This window comes from Lissotriton helveticus, chromosome 2_1, assembly GCF_964261635.1.
Source record: "Lissotriton helveticus chromosome 2_1, aLisHel1.1, whole genome shotgun sequence".
Classification (NCBI taxonomy): Eukaryota; Metazoa; Chordata; class Amphibia; order Caudata; family Salamandridae; genus Lissotriton; species Lissotriton helveticus.
In genome coordinates this window covers 136,163,533-136,184,387 of record NC_136059.1, presented here as the reverse complement: position 1 = coordinate 136,184,387, position 20,855 = coordinate 136,163,533, and the positions used below count along the sequence as shown (strand labels likewise).

Sequence of the window (20,855 nt, the reverse complement as noted above, 5' to 3'; positions counted from 1 at the left end):
CTGAATGGGGAAATGATCACCTGGCTGATACAAGAACTCGACCCCATCATGCAGCACCCAACAAGGCGAAACAATTCTGTGCCCACACATGTGCAGGTATTGTGCAGCCTGCACCTCCTGGCCTCCGGCAGTTTCCAGGGCATAGTAGCCGCTGCTGGGGGGATATCCCAGCCCACCATGTCACGCTGCCTCCACACTTTTGTTGACGCCATGCTCAGCCAGCTCCACCGCCACATCACATTTCCCACGAGCCAACAGGAATTGGACCTGACAAAACTACAATTTTATAATGTCGCCCATTTTCCCCATGTCCTCGGCTGCATAGACTGTACCCACGTCGCCATCTGCCCACCAGCTGGCACGGAGTATATGTACCGCAACAGGAAGTCCTACCACTCCCTCAACATACAGATGGTCTGCAATGCCAAGACCATCATCACTGACATTGTGGCCCAGTACCCAGGGAGTACCCATGACTCCTTTATCTTCAGGCACAGCGGACTCCACACACGACTGATCAGGGGAGAGTTTGGGGAAGGACACCTACTTGGTAAGTACACTTTGTCGACAATGTCACATTGCTATGAAGTAACTGCGCTGCACAGGCAATCAACATCTGCTCCTCTCATTCAGGTGACAGTGGCTACGCCCTACGGGAATACCTCCTGACCCCTTACCTCAACCCTGCCACACCTCAGCAACGGCGCTACAATGTTGCGCACATCCGGACAAGGAACTGTATTGAAAGGACATTTGGCCTGCTCAAGAGCAGGTTCCGTATACTGCACAAGACAGGTGGGGCCATGTATTACAGTCCTGCAGCGTGCTGCCGCATTGTGGCTGTCTGTGCAATGCTTCATAACATTGCAACCAAGCGCAGGATACCAGTTGACATCTCAGGCAGTGAATCTGAGGGGGACGACCGGCCACCAGCACATGCGCACCATGCACGCGGGGAGAACCCAGCTGAAGGCCACAGACGTCGCAACCACATCACAGCTAACAATTTCTAGCCCACCCCCTTCCCCCACCCCACATATCACAATTGCATGCAAAATGTAATGATTACACAAGGCGAATGTGTGCAGCAAAATACATGTATTTGTTTGATTCACAAGAAAAAAGGGTCATGGTAACAACTATTTACAAAATACAGTATTCCTGCATACTGCATGTGAAGGTTCATGGCAGGCTTAGCGTCAGCCTGCGCCTGTGTCCCTCACACAATGTCATTGGCGCCTCCGGCGCGTAATTCCCAGGCGCCTGTGAGGCTCTTCCTCATCCTGGGCAGCTGTACCAGGCGTAGCCCTGGTGCTGCGCCTAGGTGGGGGGACCTGCGTGGCAGAGTGGCTGCTCACACTGGAGGCACCCTCACTCGCATCGTCTCCCCCTACAATGGCCGGTAGCACAGGTGTATGCAGTGCGGTAACGGCGGTGGTCAAGTGCTCCAGCACCCGGGTAATGTCCTCGCAGCACTGGACCAGTTGGTGCTGCTGGGTCAAAGAGCGCCGCGCCAGCTGGGTGGTGGCATTCGCTGCCACATAATTTGAGCGACTATAGGTCGACAGCCGGCTCAACAGTTGGTGGTGGCGCCTGCTTGCAACACTGCGGTGTTTCACGAGCGCTGCAGTATTGTCCTCCATTGCCGCCGTCATGCGGTCCATGGCCGCCGTCATGCGGTCCATCCGCTCGCCGACTCCCGCCACATTGCGGCCAATCTTATGCAGCTGGAGCTGGATGGCTCCTTGCTGCTGCGACTGGCGCTGGTGTATTCGGAGCATGCGGCGCTCCACGCTCATGCAGGCATGGAGATGCCCATTGCCCCTCCTGCTGTGCGGCCGCTGTGTTGCGGATGTGGCTGGCCCAGATCTGGTTGGACGAGCTGCAGGTGGTGTAGCAGCTGGTGTTGCAGGTGCGGCAGGCACTGGAGGCACATTGGTGGGGTGACTGGCTCTGGCAGCCGGTGGGCCTGCAGATGTAGCAGCAGGTACGGTGGGGGCTCTGGTCTTGGCAGCCGGTGGGCCTGCAGATGTAGCAGCAGGTAAGGTGGGGGCTCTGGTCTTGGCAGCCGGTGGGCCTGCAGATGTAGCAGCAGGTAAGGTGGGGGCTCTGGTCTTGGCAGCCGGTGGGCCTGCAGATGTAGCAGCAGGTAAGGTGGGGGCTCTGGTCTTGGCAGCCGGTGGGCCTGCAGATGTAGCAGCAGGTACGGTGGGGGGCCTGGCTGCTGGTGTTGGCGCAGCGGCAGGGGCTAGTGGCTGGGTATCGGGTAGGGATTCCTCCTCCTGGGCCTCCTCATCAATCAGCAGCCTCTCGCTGTCACTGCTATCATCGGCACCTGTGAGGGTAAGTGGATACTCATTAGGTGCATGTGACTGTCAGACGTGCAGATGTTACATGCATGCTGGGTGTCATTCCCTGGATGGCTGTGGATTTGCGCACTTTGGAACCTTTCTGGCCGCATTGTGGTACTACTACATTGTGGACATACTACGTCTCCCACAATGCTTCAGGGCTTTTCCTGATGCACAACATAGGCATGACTAAGGGCCAATGAGTGAGCCTATTTGGTCAGGGACGGTCATAGGGGACAGGGTCGCAGTCGCATGCCACTTACCTTGGGTGTCTTGGGTGGGGCGGGAGGAGTCCAGAGGGGTCACGCCAACACACGCCTCCCTCTCCAAGGTGTCCTCAACCTGGTCCTCCAGGGGTGTGTTGGGTGGGACAGTCGGTCCACCACCTCCAGTGCCTGATGCCTCACCAAGGCGCTCCGCCACCCTCTCCTTGGCACGCCCTCGGAGGTCGTACCAGCGCTTTTTCAGCTCCTCCAACGACCTGTCCGCAACGCCCACAGAGTTGACGCTGGAGGCAATCCCCACCCAGATCCTGCGCTTCTCCTGCTCTGGGACCCTCCTGGAGTTGGCACCAAAGAGCTGGTCGTGGTTGGCCACCACCCCTTCTATCAGGTTCTCCAGCTCCTGCTCGGAGAACTTGAGTTTACGCTTGCGGCCAGCGCTGTTGCTGGGGCCAGGGAGAGGTTCGTCGGACATGGCGGTCGCTATTTCGGCCGGTACGGGAGTCGCTAACGGAGGTTTAGCGGCAGCTTTCCGTCGTGAACACTCGAAGGATAGCGTCACTGTGGTGTTTGGGGGTGGGATTTGGCTGCTTCCTGGTTGTGATGTCATCACGGTGCTCGGAATGCGTCTTCCCGTTTTCCAGATCCTGCGAGAATGCGACTCGCATTCCCGATCGCACGGAATTGCGACTCGCAATCCCGTGCGATCGGGATTGCGAGTCGCAATCCCGTGCGATCGGGAATGCGAGTCGCAATCCCGATCGCAGGTAGCCGGAAATAGCGATTTTTCTGCGTTTTTTGTAGGTCGCTAACGGCTTTAGCGCCCGCGTGCGAGTCGCTATTTTTTCCCCGAAAAGTACATGAATGCCGTTTTGCGTTTCCTCAATAGCGAGTTGCTATTAATCGCTATTAGGGACACGCAAAACGGCCCGTACATGAATCAGGCTGTATGAAACTACGGTCAGTTCCGCTATATTATACGGGGCAGATCTATGGGGGTATATGGACCTATCTTCTCCGGTAAAAGTCCAAAACAAATGTATGCGCAAACTGGTAGGACTTCCCCAATCCACTCCGACTAAACCACTTTGTTTGGATTTGGGTTGTACACCTATCAATGAGATGGCTCGATACCGGCTAGTTGCTCTGTGGAGACGCATCTGGACGTCACCGGATTTAAGCCTTTTTGCCAGGGAATTGGAGGAAGTAAGATCAGCTTGGGGGTCCAGTAGTATACCCTGGCTGCGTGAAGTCAAACTAATTTTGGAAGATATGGGATGTAACCAGTTGTGGACATCCCTGGGGTCCACTATCTTTCCCTCCAAGAAAGATTTCAAAGCACTATATTGGGCCTATGTCCGACCAGGGTCTGTTATCAGTTCAGATGCTACTAGTTTAACAGGTAGATTCTTGTCTCACAAATTGGATCCTTCTTACGAGAATTATTGGGACGTAATAACCAATCCACTCGACAAAAAATTGTATCATCAGCTTCGAGTTGGGTCTCTGCCCTTGAGGACTTTTACCAAGAAGTGGTGTACTCCCCATAAGGAGAGTGCTGGTCATTTTTTATTTGCATGTCCTGCCTATCACGTACCAAGAAATAAATGGATTAGGCCCATCTGCCGCCAGCTCAAAGTCCGAGGGAGTTCTGAGGCTTTGTAGGCGCTATGTACTACCACTTCTGAAGTGGTAGTTGTAGGGGTTGCCAAATATCTGGGGTGGGCATGGGTTATTAGAGCCAAATATTTGCAGGCATCTTGGTTGTGTTGTGCAGCAAAAACTGCATCCAGAGACAGCTCACTTGTTACATTTCACTCAGTGTTGCTCGAGAAAGGCAAATTCTGACCTAATGTCCATTGCAGGTGTTCCTGAGGACGCTCCAGACGTACTTGCCACAGCAGGTGAGGGGTTCGAAGAAGCTCACCTCATTTCTTCCCGAGCAATATTGAGAGGATGTGTGATCCTGAGATGCTTGTATGTAGAAGCAGTGCCACAAGAGTAATTTTTTCACTGCAACTTGACAGGACTCGGTCACAAATTTTGCACGTCAACTTTCTCGCATTTACTTTCTTCCAAACAACTCCGGCCTCTGTGGATGTGGTGCTTCCTACAATCAATCAATCAATCAATCAATTAATACATTTATAGAGCGCGCTACTTACCCGTGAGGGTCTCAAGGCACTGAAGGGCGGGGGGTGCTGCTATTGCTCGAAAAAGCCAGGTCTTGAGGTGTTTCCTGAAGGTGAGAGGGTCTTGGGTCAGTCGTAGGTGGGTGGGGAGGAAGTTCCATGTCTTGGGGGCCAGGTAGGAGAATGATCTTCTACCCGTGGATGTTCTGTGAATCCGTGGGACGGTGGCGAGGGCGAGGCTGGCGGAGGGGAGCTGGCAGGTCAGAGTGTAGAACGTGAGGCGGTTGTACTGGTATTCGGGCCATGTCGTGGAGCTTGTTGTGTGCATGGGTGAGAAGCCTGAACGTGATCCTTTTGCTGACGGGGAGCCAGTGCAGGTTATTCAGGTGGGCAGATATGTGGCTGTGGCGAGGTATGTCGAGGATGAGTCGTGCGAAGGCGTTCTGTATGTGCTGAAGTCTTTTCTGAAGTTTGGCTGTGATTCTTGCATATAGGGCGTTCCCGTAGTCCAGTTGGCTGATGACGAGGGCCTGGGTGACCGTCTTTCTGGGTCCGGTGGGGATCCACCGGAAGATTTTTCGGAGCATGCACAGGGTGTTGAAGCATAAGGATGAGATGGCGTTGACTTGCTTGGTCATCGTGAGGGAGGAGTCCAGGATGAATCCCAGGTTGCGTGCGTGGTCCGTGGGTGTTGGTGCGGCACCCAGCGCTGTGGGCTACCAGGAGTCATCCAAGGCGGAAGGGGACTGTCCGAGGATTAGGATCTCCATCTTGTCTGAGTTCAGTTTCAGAGGGCTGAGCTTTCATCCATTCCATGAGGTTGTCGAGGTTGTCGAGCAGGGTGTTGGTGTTGTTGTCGTTATTGTTCTCCAGGTGGAAGTTCAGGTCCCCTAAGGAGGATGTATTCCGATGAGGCGAGGGCATTCGGGCTGATGAAGTCGGCGATGGTTTCACTGAATTGTGTGCGCAGGCCCGGGGGCCTGGAGATGAGGGTTCCTCTGAGGGTGGTCTTTGGGTCGGTGTGGATCTGGAAGTGTAGGTGTTCGGCGGCGGTGACGGTGTCTTCGGTGTTGGTCGTGACGTTGATGGTGTTCCTGTAGATGATGGCAATTCCTCCTCCGGTGTGGTTGATGTGGTCCTTACGGGTGATCTTGTAGCCAACCGGGATGGCTATGGCGATGTCGGGGCTGAGGAGGCGTTCATCCAGGTTTCCGTGAGGAAGGCGACGTCCGGTGCTGTTGTATCAAGGAGGTCCCAGAATTCGACGGCGTGCTTGTGGACGGAGCGGGTGTTGAGTAGGATGCACTTGAGGTGGTTGTTGATGTTGTTTGGTCCGTGGGCGGGGTGCAGGTTCAGAGGCAGGTGAATTTGCAGGCTTGGCAGGTGAAGGGTCCGTGGGTGCGCTTCAGGGTGGCTTGGTAGCAGGCGGGTGGTCGTCCGTTGTTGAGTGCGTTGAGGGTGGCGGTGTCGTATCTCAGTCGGGTTTCCTGGCTTCGGCGGGGTTCCGGGGTTCTGGCACTGGGTGCGGTCCAGGCACGGCCTCCATATGAGGGGCTGTGGGAGGGAGGAGCAGCTGGGAGGCGGGAGTCAGGCGGTGAATGGGACAGCAGGGGGGCGGGGCCGCACGGGACGCATCGGCGTGAAAGCATGAGGGGGTGGGAGGGAGAACCAGAAGGCAAACGGGGAGGCAGGGGGATAGGGTACAGAGGGCACAGAATAAAAACGGTCACAAAGGGCACAGAATAAAAAAGCGGGCACAAGGAGCACAAGGGCACAGAGGAAAAAAAAGCAAAAAGAGGCAGCAAGTCACAGAAACGGAGACAGAGACAGACACACGAGCAGGGTGGCAAGCACAGTGGCAGCGGGCACAGCGGCACAGGATGACCGTGTGGCGGCTGAGGGGGGGCGACCTACTTGGTGACAGGGTCAAGGGTTGCTCCCTTCAACACCGCGCGGCCTCCATATGAGGGGCTGTGGGAGGGAGGAGCAGCTGGGATATGGGAGTGGGGCGGCAATTGGGACAGCAGGGGGGCAGGCCACACGGGACGCAGTGGCGGGAAAGCACAAGGGGGCGGGAGGGAGAACCAGAAGGCAAACGGGGGGCAGGGGGTGAGGGTACAGATGGCACAGAATAAAAATGGGCACAAAGGTCACAGAATAAAAAAGCAGTCACAAAGGGCACAAGGACACAGAGAAACAAAGGGAAAAGAGGCAGCAAGTCACGGAAACAGAGACAGGCACGCGAGCAGGGTGGCAAGCACAGTGGCAGCGGAAACAGCAGCACAGGAGGACCGTGTGGCGACTGAGGGGGGCGACCTACCTGGTGACAGGGTCAAGGGTCGCTCTTCAGAAGATACTTCCTCCTACTGCTGCTGCTGTCCAGATGCCATTTTGTTTGATATTTTCTGAAAAACACCAAAAAAACAAGCAAAAAGGGTTCTTGTAGGAAAAGAGATGTCTCTCTGAAGATGCTCCAACAAGAATGATTAAAATGGGTGGGGTCCTTCAATAGTTACAGTGGGAAATGTTATAAAATAATGAAATCTTTTTTTTGAGGTCACATGGGATCCGCGCACTGCGCTCCGGAAACACGCACCCGACGTGACTTCCCGGAAATATATTTAAAAATAATATAAGTACGAATATATTATTTTTATGAATACCTTAGATAATCTCTTGCCCTGATATGTATATTAAAAACACATACATATCATTTTAAAACATCAAAATTTTTTGCTGGAGTCGCGTACCCAGCGTGCCCCAGCATGTATATGACGTCACGTGGGACCCGCCATCGTGCAAGCGTCACGTACCGTAATGCGTATGTGTCGTGAATGCGCAGGAGCAGGAGTCACGGACTGGTCGCATACCAATCGTGCACATCACGTAATATTAAATGTATATGAAGTAACTGAGAAACACGCAGCCGTCGCACATCGTACCCAGATCCTTCACGACTTTTCTAAAATGGCCGCTAGTATCCTCGCACCCACTGTGATGTGTATGCTTTGGGTGCGCGACTCAGAAAGAAATTATGAAAAGAAAAAATGTAAAAAGCAAATAATATAAATATATTAAAAGAAAAAATAAAACCTAAAAATTACACAATATTTCAGTTTGATCTTTTTTTATATTTTCTTGCAATTTTCAGAAAAATATATCATGTTATTTAATGAATAAAATATTTAAAAATAAACAGTTAAAAAACTGTAGAAAATCAGTTTAAAAAAATAGGTAATTCTTCTATTATGCTTAAAAATTAGCATTTAAAAATCCTTTGAAATTCACTGAAAAAACCATAGGTATTTAGAGACGTTATAGTTAGAAATTAGCATTTAAAAAAACTTAGAAATTCACAGAAAAAAACATAGGTTTCAGGGGTGTAATAGCTAGCTGGACATTTCACTTGTACAAAATCATAGAAATTCCTCAGTTATAGTTAGTTCTGCTAACTATGACTCACACGCCCGCAATGCACTGCTGATGATGTCATATATTACAACATTCATGACATGGTCAGTGACAACACTGATGACATCTGAATTGACATCACTGATGTCATCACTGATGGCATCATCCACGTGACAATCTGATGCACCTCATCATACACTAGTATAACCTTTCATAACTCACTGTAAAATACAGAGTACCATATTTGAAGGGAGCTTTAGCCGGGGCTACAACCCGAACGGCTAAACGGAATTACACCAAACTTGGAACAAAGGTAGAGTTCTGTTTGCAGATGGGCCTTTTTGTTAAATGGTGTAAATCCATTCAGTAGTTCCTGAGAAAATCAAAAGTAAAATCATTAGTATATATTGGAGGTGTTACGATACGCGTACCCGTACACGGACAGTACGCTTACCTTCCTGAGCACGAGCTGCATGCTGATTGGATGTCAACTGTCTATCAACACTCCAAACCAGGAAGTGTTAGCAGCCATCCTGTGCCTCGGTAGAACCGAGGTACAAAAAAACAGAGAAACAAATGCACAAAACACGCAAAGGGGGCAAGTTAGGTACACCCTGACCCCCTAGGCCGCTCAGGGGGTCCCACAAGCACCCCCAAGACCTAAAAAAAATAATATTTTTTTTTAAATCACGGGGTACACATACGTACACGTACCCCGTGAAAAAACTAAAAAAACTTGGTCTGTTTTTTTTTAAATTAGCCCCCGGGGGCACCAAATCCCGGGGGCAAAATTTGGAAAGAAAGTGTGGGGGGTTTCAAACCCCCCACACTGCTCCGGGGAAAAATCGTAGGGGGGCGCTGTTTGCCCCTCCACTCGCCCCAGGGACCGTCACCCCCCCGGGGCTCTAATATTGAAAATAGGGGGGTCCGTGATGGACCCCCCAGCCCCAGGGACCACCACCCCCCAGGCCTTTTTTATGTTGGGAGGGGGGCTGCGCGGCCCCACTCCTGGAGCCTTTGATGGCCCTGGGGACCGCCACCTACCCAGGGACAGCTCCTGCAGTGTCCCTGGGTGCCTACACCCGGGACACTGCTGTTTGCTATGGTAGGGTTGGAGCCTCGCGGCCCACAGCAAACTGCTTTTCGTCAGAGAGAGCAGCATGTCAGCAGCTCTCTCTGACAAAAAGCAATGCCGGCTCCCAAAGGACGTGGGGAGCCGACTGGGACCGCGGGGGCTTTGGGGTTCCCCCCACGGTCCCCAACGTGTTTTTTTTTGCCCCGGGGGATGGGGTCCCCGGGGGTTATAAAAAATTTGGAATAGATGCTATTTTTTACGATAGATTTACCGCGCACGTACGGTGCAAATTATATATGACGTACGGTGCAAAGACCGTAAGTCGTCCCGTAAGCTTACCTAAGCAAGAAAAAGTAAAATATTTTTGGATATTGATGAAGTGTATGTGTTTAGATGTTTGTTGTCTCTAAAAAGAGCCCTTGTGTTTATTGGGAGATTTTAGCACCTACAAGTAAGTACCGAGTCTAAGGTTCAAGAGGAAATCTCTGTTCCCCTCATCTGTAAAATGTACACCATCTCTCCTATCGATGTCATGCATATTGAAGCGCAGATTTTTATGGTAAATGGACCCCATTCCATAGTCTCTGAGAAACGCAGAAACAGATTTATTCACATGCTTCATTGCTTTTTGGACAGAATTGATTGTACCTGTTCCAGTTCTGCCTTTGACATATATTAGAATAGACAAAGGCAGTTTGGGGGAAAAGTGACATCAGTTCTGTAAAGGTGTTCTTCATAAACATTTCCAGTCCTACCCCAGTAAAAGTGTCAAGGTCATTGCCACCACAGTGCACAATTATGAGGTCAGGGTGTTGGAGATGCATAAAGGATTTCACCAATGGCATCAACTGATGCCACTTTAACCTTCTCTGTCCAATCCATTCAATGTCTACATTTGATAAACATAGGTCTTTGTGAGTTCCTTTCTGTTGTGAATACCTTTCACTCCAGAAAATATTGCTGTGTCCCACAATCCACACTTTAAACATCTTGAAGAGAGGTCTGGATGTACTCAGATGGTCTTGTAGTGTAGTTCCTATATTCCCAATAGGCTCTGCGCATTGGAATAACATAAACGATAGTTTAGACGTAGGACTGAGGTCGACTAGGTCTCTACTGAATGTGTTAGACTTAATTATGAATGCCAGCTAGCTCAGAGGTCACTAGAAACTTTCTTGAGTGAACAGGAAGGTGTTAATTTTCCCGAATAGACAAGAAGGGATTAGTTTCTGACAACCGTATAAACATGACAACTTTGCTCCTCCCAGAATAAGGAGTATATCTCCAGAGTCGCGGAAAACAATAGATGGCTATGTCACTCAGTCAATCGTGCATGCTTAGTTTCACCAGGAGTGCAGAGAAATAGAGAGACGGGCGTTTTCAATAAAAGTTGTTATTTATTGAGCAGTCCTCTTTCTCATGCAAGAGAAGTAAATTGCCACAATTGCAATACTTGTCATAAAGTAAAGTGCGTACAGTAAAAAGAGTATTGTGAAATAATACTGTAAAAGAATTTATATTTTTTCTAAGCCTTATGATACTTAAAACGGATAAAATACATACAATGATAAAAGTTGACTAAACGTGCTCAACTGGTGTTTCTAAAATACGCCTACCCTGGTGTACCTAACCTAAGCCTAGTACGTGGGAAGGAGTAAGTAAGTTGCATTTTAAGTTAAGATAGTTTTTGCCAAGAATCTGAATCAAGAATTCTCTAAGGATCTAATCAACTCCGTACCTTGGTTATAGTATGAAGGAGGTCTTGTATCTCTTTCTCAGGACTCGATCTCGCAGCAACCCGCAAGGGTGCCTGGAAACACTGGAGCTGGATTTCTCTGCAGGAAAAAAGACAGCGTCTCTCTCAGTGCGTCAATCAGAGGGTCGGCTTCCATAGGCTCTCGTTACAGCTGGGCTTCGGGTAAGTAGATAGCCGATCTGCTCCAAACCACCGGGTGTTTGCTTAAGGCAAATTCTGGTATATTTATACCTGGAAGGTGCCGAGTTTGACATAACGTTGGACATAAGACGTCACTAAGAACTTACAGTTCTTTCTGGACTCCAGGAGTTCTTGGACAAATCAAAACAAAAGCAGGGGGAAATCCCGGGCTGCTGGAGGCTTGGTTTGTTTAAAGAACGCGTTGTACTTTCTGGGAGTCTAGGGGAGTAGCCTTGCCGTATTTGGACTGCATTGGCTATGACTAAATATGGATATGATTCTTATGCCTTTATAAGGATATGATTTGTTATAACCACATAAGGGCATGAATCGGGAATATTTAAATAGGGTCCTAGATACGTTCACAACACCCACTCTACATATAATGTCCATCATTACTAAATACTAAGCAATACTAAACATATAACAATGCATGTGTTTTCCAACCCACCCCAAAATACATAAAATGCATTTGAAATGGTATGTACACGAAAATGAGTATCATACTGTACGTTTTTCTAGCAGTGGTATCATTCAGATAATGCATATATAACTATTGGCTGAATGAATTGCGAAAATTACATCTATGAAATGGCTCTTAATACAGAAGAGAAGGTCGAGACCATTTCATCACATATTTATACAATACTGTACATATGCTAGAGGCTAAGTCAAAATATTGTCTCTAGAGTCTCTAAATATAGAAGTTCTGTTCTCTAAGAATAGTTCTACTTTAAGCAGAGTACCATGTGCCAAAAAAAGTAAATATTTTGGGAACGGAAAAATAATTTCGCTTTGAGGGGAAAAAATAGTTCAAATGTTTTCAGTAGTGTTGTTTATCAAAAACTGAAGGCCGAATTCAGAGTTCAGGGAACGCTGTATGCTCGCTGTTTCAAAAGTTATTCTCGTTGTTAGGAGAGAACATCAAATCAGACAGGCTGGCGAAAAATTCATCTACAACAGTAGGTGAAAGTGTAACCAAGTTTGAAAAGGCTGAAATAGTGCATATGTGGGAATCATTGCCATCATTGATGTCTAGGTCAGCAATGTTCACAGAAGGTTGTACCTGTGTGGTGCTGCTTTCATCTCGTACTTCTCCGCCACCTAATCGTAATGGTGAAGTCTCAACGAATGCCGTCATCAGAATAGGTAGCCGCTGGGGACAACACGTTGCATGAGCCGTTACCGAACCAAGCAAAGTATCGATATCCATTGGTACTGCTGATGGTAGTGTAAGACAAACGTCCAACACGCATTCTTCTCCGCATAGCAGACATCGTAACACAGGTAAGATGCAATCTTGCCAGATTGGTCTGAATGAAAGAAACCAGGTCATACTCAGTTCTCTTAGCCGGGCAAAGCCGAGGACATTAGTGATCCGTTCTCGGTATCGTATACCCACGATCGTTTCTTCCATTGTTGCCTGAGTTTTGTCTGTGACTTGATTTGCCATGTCGGAGCAGAAGGAACAAAAATAAAATTCCTGCTACGAGTCCCAAGATGAGGGGCAGGCTGCCGAACACAGAATGCACGAAATTCGGGAAGATGCCCAGAACTGTTTCAAAGGGTGCTAACAGTCCCAAAACTATTGTCTTCAATACATGTGCGATGCCACTGGTATCTGACATGTTTAAGATTTGGCTTAACATTTCTACGAAATGCACGGGGCAATTTGTCGATAATAGAGTATGTATCTCTTCCGCTGTCCTTGTAACTTGCAGATCATACGTCTCTTTGGATGAGGTTAAAGGCACAGTTGTCTGTAAAAGAATAAACTTCATTCTGCTTAAAGTATCAATTCGAATAGAAGAGATATTCAGAGAAGGTCATATTGCTGCCTCCTTGTCTGGTTTGCTGTTTTGATTAAGCATGGGCGTAAAATCCGTTCCGCTCGCGGATTTTGCCAATTTTCGGCAAATTCGCAATCCGCGAACTCTCGCGAACTTGCCGAAAATTCGTAAAATCCGTGCGAAGCGGATTTTTTGCTTGGTCGCACTTGCCAACTAGAATACTATACAATTTTGCGGGAGTAAACACTTGCGAACACGTAGATGCGGCGGGCAGCGACAATATCGCAATTGCGAGTTTGCAAAATTTGCAATTTCGCACAAGAAATCCACCAGCAGGCAGCATAAACCTTGTAAATTATGATTTTTATCAGATTAACTCCTCAGGTTGACATTTGCCTGCACTTTTTCTTTGCAAGGAGTCCATTTTGGGGGGGGGTGGGAGGAAGGAAGTGTCCCACAGTCTCCAACTTCCTGTTCCTGTCCAGCAGGCTCCTCCCAGTGCTTTCTTCATGTGCTGGTCACTTTGATTTGGATCTTGACCTGGAAGGATTACTTTTTGTGGATGCTGCTGGATATTTGGATTTTTGCAACACTGAAAGCACTCAGCAGGTGCAAAAGTTCAATCTTATCATTAGTAACCATTCCCTGTAGTGCTTCCTGAGGGGCCCCTTCAGAGTTAATTTGCCAACTTGCAACTATTCTATGACCCTGCTCTGACCCTCACAGCAGGCTCAGAGAATAGCTACAAGTATACAACAAAGGTCCTGTTAAAAAAATTACACTGCAACAGAAAGCAATTACAGACAAAACTGAAAGCACTCAGCAGGTGCAAAAGTTCAATCTCATCATTAGTAACCATTCCCTGTAGTGCTTCTTGAGGGGCCCCCTCAGAGTTCAGTTGCCTACTTGCAACTATTCTATGACCCTGCTCCGACCCTCACAGCAGGCTCAGAGAATAGCTACAAGTAGGCCACAAAGGTCCTGTGAACAAAAATTGCACTGCGACAGAAAGCAAATTACAGATAAGGAAGCAGGTGCCAGCCAGACTGGTAGTTTAAATTCAGTGACACATTAATCAACCCCAAACCAGAGAGTGGCAGTGATGTGCCAGAGGGTGGCATGGGTGTACCAGAGGGTGGCAGTGGTGAAACAGAGGGTGCTGTGAACCTGTGATGATTAACCAGACGTAGAAACAACATAGTTGCGGCCGTTGCGAGCCGACAAGTAAGTTCGCAATTGCGAACTGGTACACAACCCTCGCGAACTGGCAGAAATCCTTGCGAACACAAAAAAAAACAAAAAATCCGCAAATTCGCGAGAGTTCACGGATTTTGCAGATTGCGAATCCGTAAATACGCAAGTTCGCGGATTGCCAATTCGCAAAATCCGCCCATGCTTAGTTTGGATACAATACTTGCATACAGCAAATGACCCTGGAAGTAACGCTCACGAGATAGGCTAATCCTGGCACCATGCCACAACAGCTGTGGTCACCTATTATAACGTAGCTGCCGCTGGAAAGCTGTCTGAAAAAAGGTTCTATCTGTGTTGCAGGGGTGCCGTGCAGGTGACATGAAAGGTTATTTGATGAACCTTCCCAGGCTCCATGCAAGTTAATACCTTGACACAGAAGTGTACCACTTAGTGAATTTTTACAGTTGTTACCACTAAGAAATACCTCTTTTTTTCCTTCACTATAACATCTATGTGTATAAGGTAAATTCCAGGTTGACTTGAAGTATCCTTTACCCAACCTTTCATACAGGCCTGCTGATATATATTTTTGGCAATATTGAAACTGAAAAGTTGTTATCGGAATTGTAATTGTACCATGTATTTTCCATTCAATGACAGGTCTCTCTGACATTGTCAATGGTAATCTCTCAAGTTTTTCAAAGCTCAGTACCGTATAGTCTGCTCCTTTTTGTGCCGACGAGATGTGTTTATCTGTAAGGTTAAAGATAGAAAGTAATGATGTTATGTTGATTAGACGCCATTGCACGTAGCCTGAACGGAGGTTTTGCAACGTCCAGCCTAGCTGTACAATAGAACGCAATTGGGACTGGCCATGTTGTAACATTAGCAAGTCCTGCTCTATTATATCAATAGCAGATGATAAAATGCTGTCCAGGGAATAAATTCTGGAGGACAGAGTCGTTAACCCATTGTCCACTACAGACAGTGATTTTTCCAAATTAATACGATCAATTTCTCGTTTTTTTTCAGCAGTTTCAATTTGCATCACTTTCCAAGCTTCGTTGTAAGCAGCGTATATACCGGCGTATATGAAACGTTTTTGACGCTGTTTGCTAGGTCCCATTGTGAAATCTCGCAAGTCAGCACCTTCTTTAAGTAAAGTTAAGTGTTGCTTAATTTCAGGCAGTGTGGAATTCTGTAGCCACTCAAGGCATAGTTTTCCTACTCTATATGTTGGTATTATCCCTGGATGTTGTCTCTGGGAATATCTTGGGTCTTGCCTGTTCTGTTTGAACCCCTGTGTTTTGTTCAGGAATCTATCTTGACAGTTATTAGTGTCTTTGGGCCAGATCAACCATTTTTTCCAATCAGGATTAGTTTTGGTATAAAATATGGGATACGTCTATCTCCACATCTGTAGTGCTATTGCTATCAGGTATGGGCTTTGGAATGGACGGTTTGTTGAAGTCTTTTATCTTGGCTAAGCCAAGACTGGTTGTTTGTTGAATGGTGTCATTCAGGAATATTATCTGTTCTGGGATCATGCAGGCTCTAAATAATGATTCTAGACCTTGTACCTGCCAGTCTTTTGTACCCCAGATGGTTTTTGTCCCAATGTTGTTTTTCCAAAATTCAAAACCAAATGAAGACTTTTTTCATAACATTTTTCAGAATAAATCAATTTAGTATTTGTGAACATGTTTTTCATTCCTGTCTTATTTAACATTTTGAAATAAAATGTTTCTGGATCAGTGTTGTTAAACCCTGAGAAGTATGGGTATTTCTCATAAAATGTTTTCGAACTGACTTTTGGCGGTGTTGGACAATGTTCCAATTGGTTATAAGTAAAAACATTTCTAGGATTAGCAGATTTATGCAAATAGTGATTCCCATAATGATTAAAACAGTACATTTCTTCATAATTTGATGAACCCTGTAAGTAATCCTGTTCTGTAAATTAAGCTGACATTTCTAAATCTGACATCATATTATTAATATTTTCAAAGTCCCAATCATCAGAGAAAGTACTTGGTGTCACAAAGTCACTTAATGAAACCTTGAACTGGTGTGGATATTTCAAGAGCTCAATCGGGCCATAGATTTCGTAATACGTTGTGTCCCATGCTACACCACCTGGTATAGGATTGGCTGTGATTTTCACTGATGACAGTTCTCTTTTTTCGATGTGAGAAGATCTGTGAGGCTTTAGGACCAAGTTGATATTCTGACTTGCTGTGTCCATTGTACTATGTTTTCCATCAATAAATCTACCCAAACTTAAACCCAAGATGAGCCAGAGCAGGAGGAAAAGTACACCTACCACAATCCATAATTCAATCCATGGTGAAATCAGATATGTTTCTTTGAGTTGATGAAAAAGTTCAGTCATTTTTTCTTTAAAAGTTTTTGTTGCTGACGTTTCTTCATGTTCACTTGGATCATCAAAAAAGTCATCGGAATTGACGAAGTAGCCAGATGCAGTTCTGTCAATTGTTGGAAGTGCTTTCGGATTTTCATTAATCTTTGGATATGTATGTTCAGAGGCTACATCATTGTAGACTGGTGTTTCTTGACGAACTGTTGTAATTTGGGTTTCAAGAGGCACAAGTTCCATGGCTTTGTTGGATAGTCCTTCTTTATTCACTGCAGGTTTATCAAATGTGATTAGTCTCTCAGTTTTAACCTCTTGGATTGTAGCAAGGTTTGATCTTCTGCTAGTTCTTGGGAGTCCACTGGTCCTACTACTTATTATTGGCCACATGATTGTGGTTTTTACCAGGTCGATTGATACAACTCTGTTCTCCTTTTTACCAGCAAGAGGCGGTAGTACTACTGATGTTGTTTGGCTGACAGCTAAGACCGGTACTGCTTTTCTGTAAGAAGGCCCAAATTCCTTTTTCACCGCGATCTTTTCTCTGGCTAGATCACCAATCTTTGGAATCCAGGCAAGTCTTGCTGGGACAGGTGGTTTTTCTCCAGTGGCCGTTGGCTTTAGCTTTGTGTTACTTAGACTTTTTCTTGTTTCATTTAAGTCCTGTAAAACAGCCAAACGATCTTTGATATCAAAGGTTTTTTGTTTCACCACTGAAGTCTGACAATCGATCATTCTAGTACCAAACAATAGTTTGTACGGAGTGACACCTCCTAGAGAATTTCTTGGCAGATTATTAAGACTACGTTGGACACTTATTAGATGTTTGACCCACCTGTCACCCGAACCTAATACCCTCGCTGTTATAGATTGCTTTATGTCACGGTTTTTTCTCTCCACTACCGCATTTCCCTCGGGATGGAATGGACTAGAGTACCGCAATGCAATGCCCATGCTGGTCATGGCCTCTTTGTAAGTTCGAGAGCTAAACACAGGACCCTGGTCAGAATGTAGCATGCCAATTGCGTATGTGCCGATGAAGACTCGCAAATCTTTTATAACAGTTTTGGCATCAGCCGAGCGCTGGGGCCACATCTAAATGAATCTCATCTTAATAATTATGGGATCGCATTCTTCCGTCTGGATGTCTGCGTATAGATAGCCTAATGCTGTCTAATAGAGGTGTCCGGGCTGGTATCTGGTCTGGTTCACAACTGCAATCTTTATTGCAGTTTTGACAATTCATTGCAAAGTTTTAAATTTGCACGCTCATCCCCGGCCACCAGTATTGTGATTGTAATTCTATTAGAGATTTCAAGATCTCTTGGTGCCTCAGACCCATTCCCATGTGTGCTTCTTGAATCAAGTAAGCCCTCCGGTTCGTGTTTGGAATTACTCTATCCCCCACTCCAGGGATTTGAGCAAAAGGAACGGAGTTCGCTTCAATTATGTATGTATTTCCGAGTGGATAGTTGAGAGGTAATGCTGCATAGTCGCCTTTTAATGAGGCTATTACTGACAGCATGGTTTCTCCATCTATTTGTTCTTTAGAACGCTTTTTTGTAGCTACAGAAGCCGATTGAACAGCTGCCGCTGTGGCTCTGTCAGCCAATGAATTCCCTGCAATGTGAACACCATCACGTTGATGACTCAGTGTATGTATCACGAGAGTCTTTCGTAGTTCTTTCTGTAAAAGAACTACTTGTTCCCATTGCTTTTTATGCTTTATTGTTGCACCTGCCTCCTATTTGTAACCGTTTTGAATCCAGGTCTGCATGCAATTATTGTAAGACCGGACGCAGAAACGTGAATCGCACACTATAAGTGTCGGGAATTCGTTATCGGCATTTTCAAGCGCCATCTTTAAAGATCTTATTTCAGCTCGCTGAGCTGTACAGTTTCTGAGTGAATCAGTTTTGGTGATTATCGGTCTGAATTTACCTAAGCGCCAGCGACCTTTGACAATCGCGCACGCTGCATTGTAATGTTGATTTGCCACAACGTATTGTTGTGCAAATCTGTCTGTGTAGATTACACAGGTGTATTGTTCTAGAGGCAGAATTTCGATCGGCAGAGGATATTCATGTTCGTATTCCAGATCTTCTAGTTTTTCATTTTAGGATCAAAAGCGTGTTTCACGTCTGTTGCAGCAAGAGAATTTTCCCATTGTATCTATTTTGGATCTAATGCCACAGCATTTGGAATGCGTGGTCTTGTTACTGCCTCAAGGGCTGATACCACTGTTAAAACAGATATGCTCCTCCCTTGGGCTTGGGCTCTTTCTTTTGCTACAGCAGTTTGAACCGCAGTCAGAATTTTTTCAGTTGAACTGAATTTCATTTCAGCTTGTGTATACAAGTGTGATTTATAAGCTATTGGTACCGTTTCTCCCTCATTAGAGGTCAGGTATGTGAATCCGCATCTTCCTGGGATGACTCGGATTACAAGGTTGCGTTTGTTTGCGCGTGTTTGCAGTTTTGTTTTAGCTAACATGTCTGTTTGTAATGATCGTAACATTTCTGTGGGTTTCTGAGTCCAATTTATTGGTTTGAAATCAGGTTTTATTAATTCATAGAGAGGTTTAACCCTCTCTGCATAATTTAGAATGTATGTTCTTCCGAAATGTAGGAAACCTAGAATTGATTGTAAGTTCTTCAGCGTTTTTGGAGCTTGGAGTACTGCACACTTCTCTAAGAAGTTGTCTGCTAGGCTTTTTCCTTCACTTGATAATTCATATCCTAAAAATAGGAGTTAGGTGGGCAATTTGTGACTTTTTAAAGTTGAATTTGTACCCTTCAGATGCAAACCCAAGTATGATGGTGTTCACTCTTTTCAAGTGTTTCTCTAGGTCGTCGTCTGTTAGATAGATGTCATCGACATAAGATAATGCCTCATCATCATACATTTGTAGTAACTCTATTACCCTGGCTGAGAATAATCCTGGGCTATTCTTGAATCCCTGTGGGAGACGACAAAATTGCCCAGGGCCCCCATACTTGAGAAAGCGGTCAAATACCTGCTTTCAGGTGCTATGTTTTGACAGAAGAAGCCATTTGAAATATCTAATGTTGTTTTATATTTTTTGCGCACGATTGTTATTCATTAGTGCTGCACTGTGTGAGTTTTGTACTGCAAATGTTTTGCAACAAGATTTTAGGTGTCTGTAATCCAAAACTTGACAATATGAATTGTCTGGTTTGGAGACAGGAAACAAAGGATTGTTCATTTGTGAGGTGCATGTTTCAATCACCCCCTGGTATTCAAGTTGATCTAAGATCTCCCTCACTTGTTTTTTAGCTTCTTGCTTAACTGGATACTGCCTTTGTGCAGTAGGTTGATTTTTTAACTGAATTTTATGATGAGGAAAATCCTCAAACGATCCTACATGATGTTTATATAATACAGGGGCTTGGGCCACTGCCCATTTTCTAGCAAATGTGTATTTTTTATGAATTGGAATGTGATTTGAGAAGGCAGGCATAATCATTTCTTCGCCATGTGGGCACTCCCTGAAAAACTCTGGTGGCCAGTCTTTCTCCGCTAGCAGGATATCATAGCCTTATTTTCCTAGTGTTGCCCCCCTCTATACGTAATGTTATTTTATCTAATTTATGGGGCACACTAACTCTGGTGTCTGCCGTTTCCACCTGAATGTATTCATTTGTGTCCACTGTCTCCAGAAGATTCATCAGGATCTTGCGAGCTATTGTCACTTCTGCTGTGCTGTCTAGCATTGTCTGGGGCCATTCTCAGTTTTTCAGTTGTGTCCTCAGAATCCTTGGCATGTTTTATTTTAATACTAGCTACCTTCTTTTTTGGAAATTGTAATGTTTTACTTTGATGAGCAGGTTCCTTGTCTTCGGACTTGACGTGCTTTTCTTTGTGTTCTGACCGTCCTCTTCTTTCAGATTCCTGTGAGGAAGTCTGAAAAAATCGAGAGGGACCTTTATCAATATCTTGATATCTGTCAGGTTTTCTCAAATTGTCCCTATTTCTAAGGTTGTATCTTTTTTCAGAGGGCTCCCTGTGGAGAGACTTGCCTCCTCGTTTTGGAGATCTACTCTCCGTTGAGGAGACCTTCCTCTGGACTGAAACGGTTTTTCTCTGGGAGTGGTTTGTTTATTACCCTCCCACCACTTTTTTGGAGTATTGAGATTATTTCAGGATTTTCAGTTAGTTGTGGTTTTAGTGGTTTCCCACCCAAACTATCTCTACCTGGTACTTTCATAGGATTTTTCAATTATTCTGGCAAGATCAAAAGATTGTTCTGCTATATCTGTTTCTTTCAATTTTTGGCGGATAGCCACAGATGCTGCTTCTCCTTTTATGTTGGCTAATAGTATAGCCGAGACTTGCTTAAAGTCTTTCAGT

General features: G+C 46.1%; 1 protein-coding gene across 2 annotated transcripts in view; it reads right to left on the bottom strand.

The window, feature by feature from the left end:
* The window catches only part of LOC144817796 (uncharacterized), a 300,423-nt gene that overhangs the window by 89,864 nt on the left and 189,704 nt on the right, over window positions 1-20,855 (bottom strand). The window contains exon 1 of one of the 2 annotated variants that reach the window (XM_078674626.1): window positions 7,025-7,086. The exons of the other annotated variant lie outside the window; for it this stretch is intronic. The gene's annotated coding sequence lies outside the window, so the exon portion shown is untranslated. Of the gene's footprint in view, window positions 1-7,024; window positions 7,087-20,855 lie in introns of those variants that run through there. 2 annotated transcript variants of the gene reach the window in all.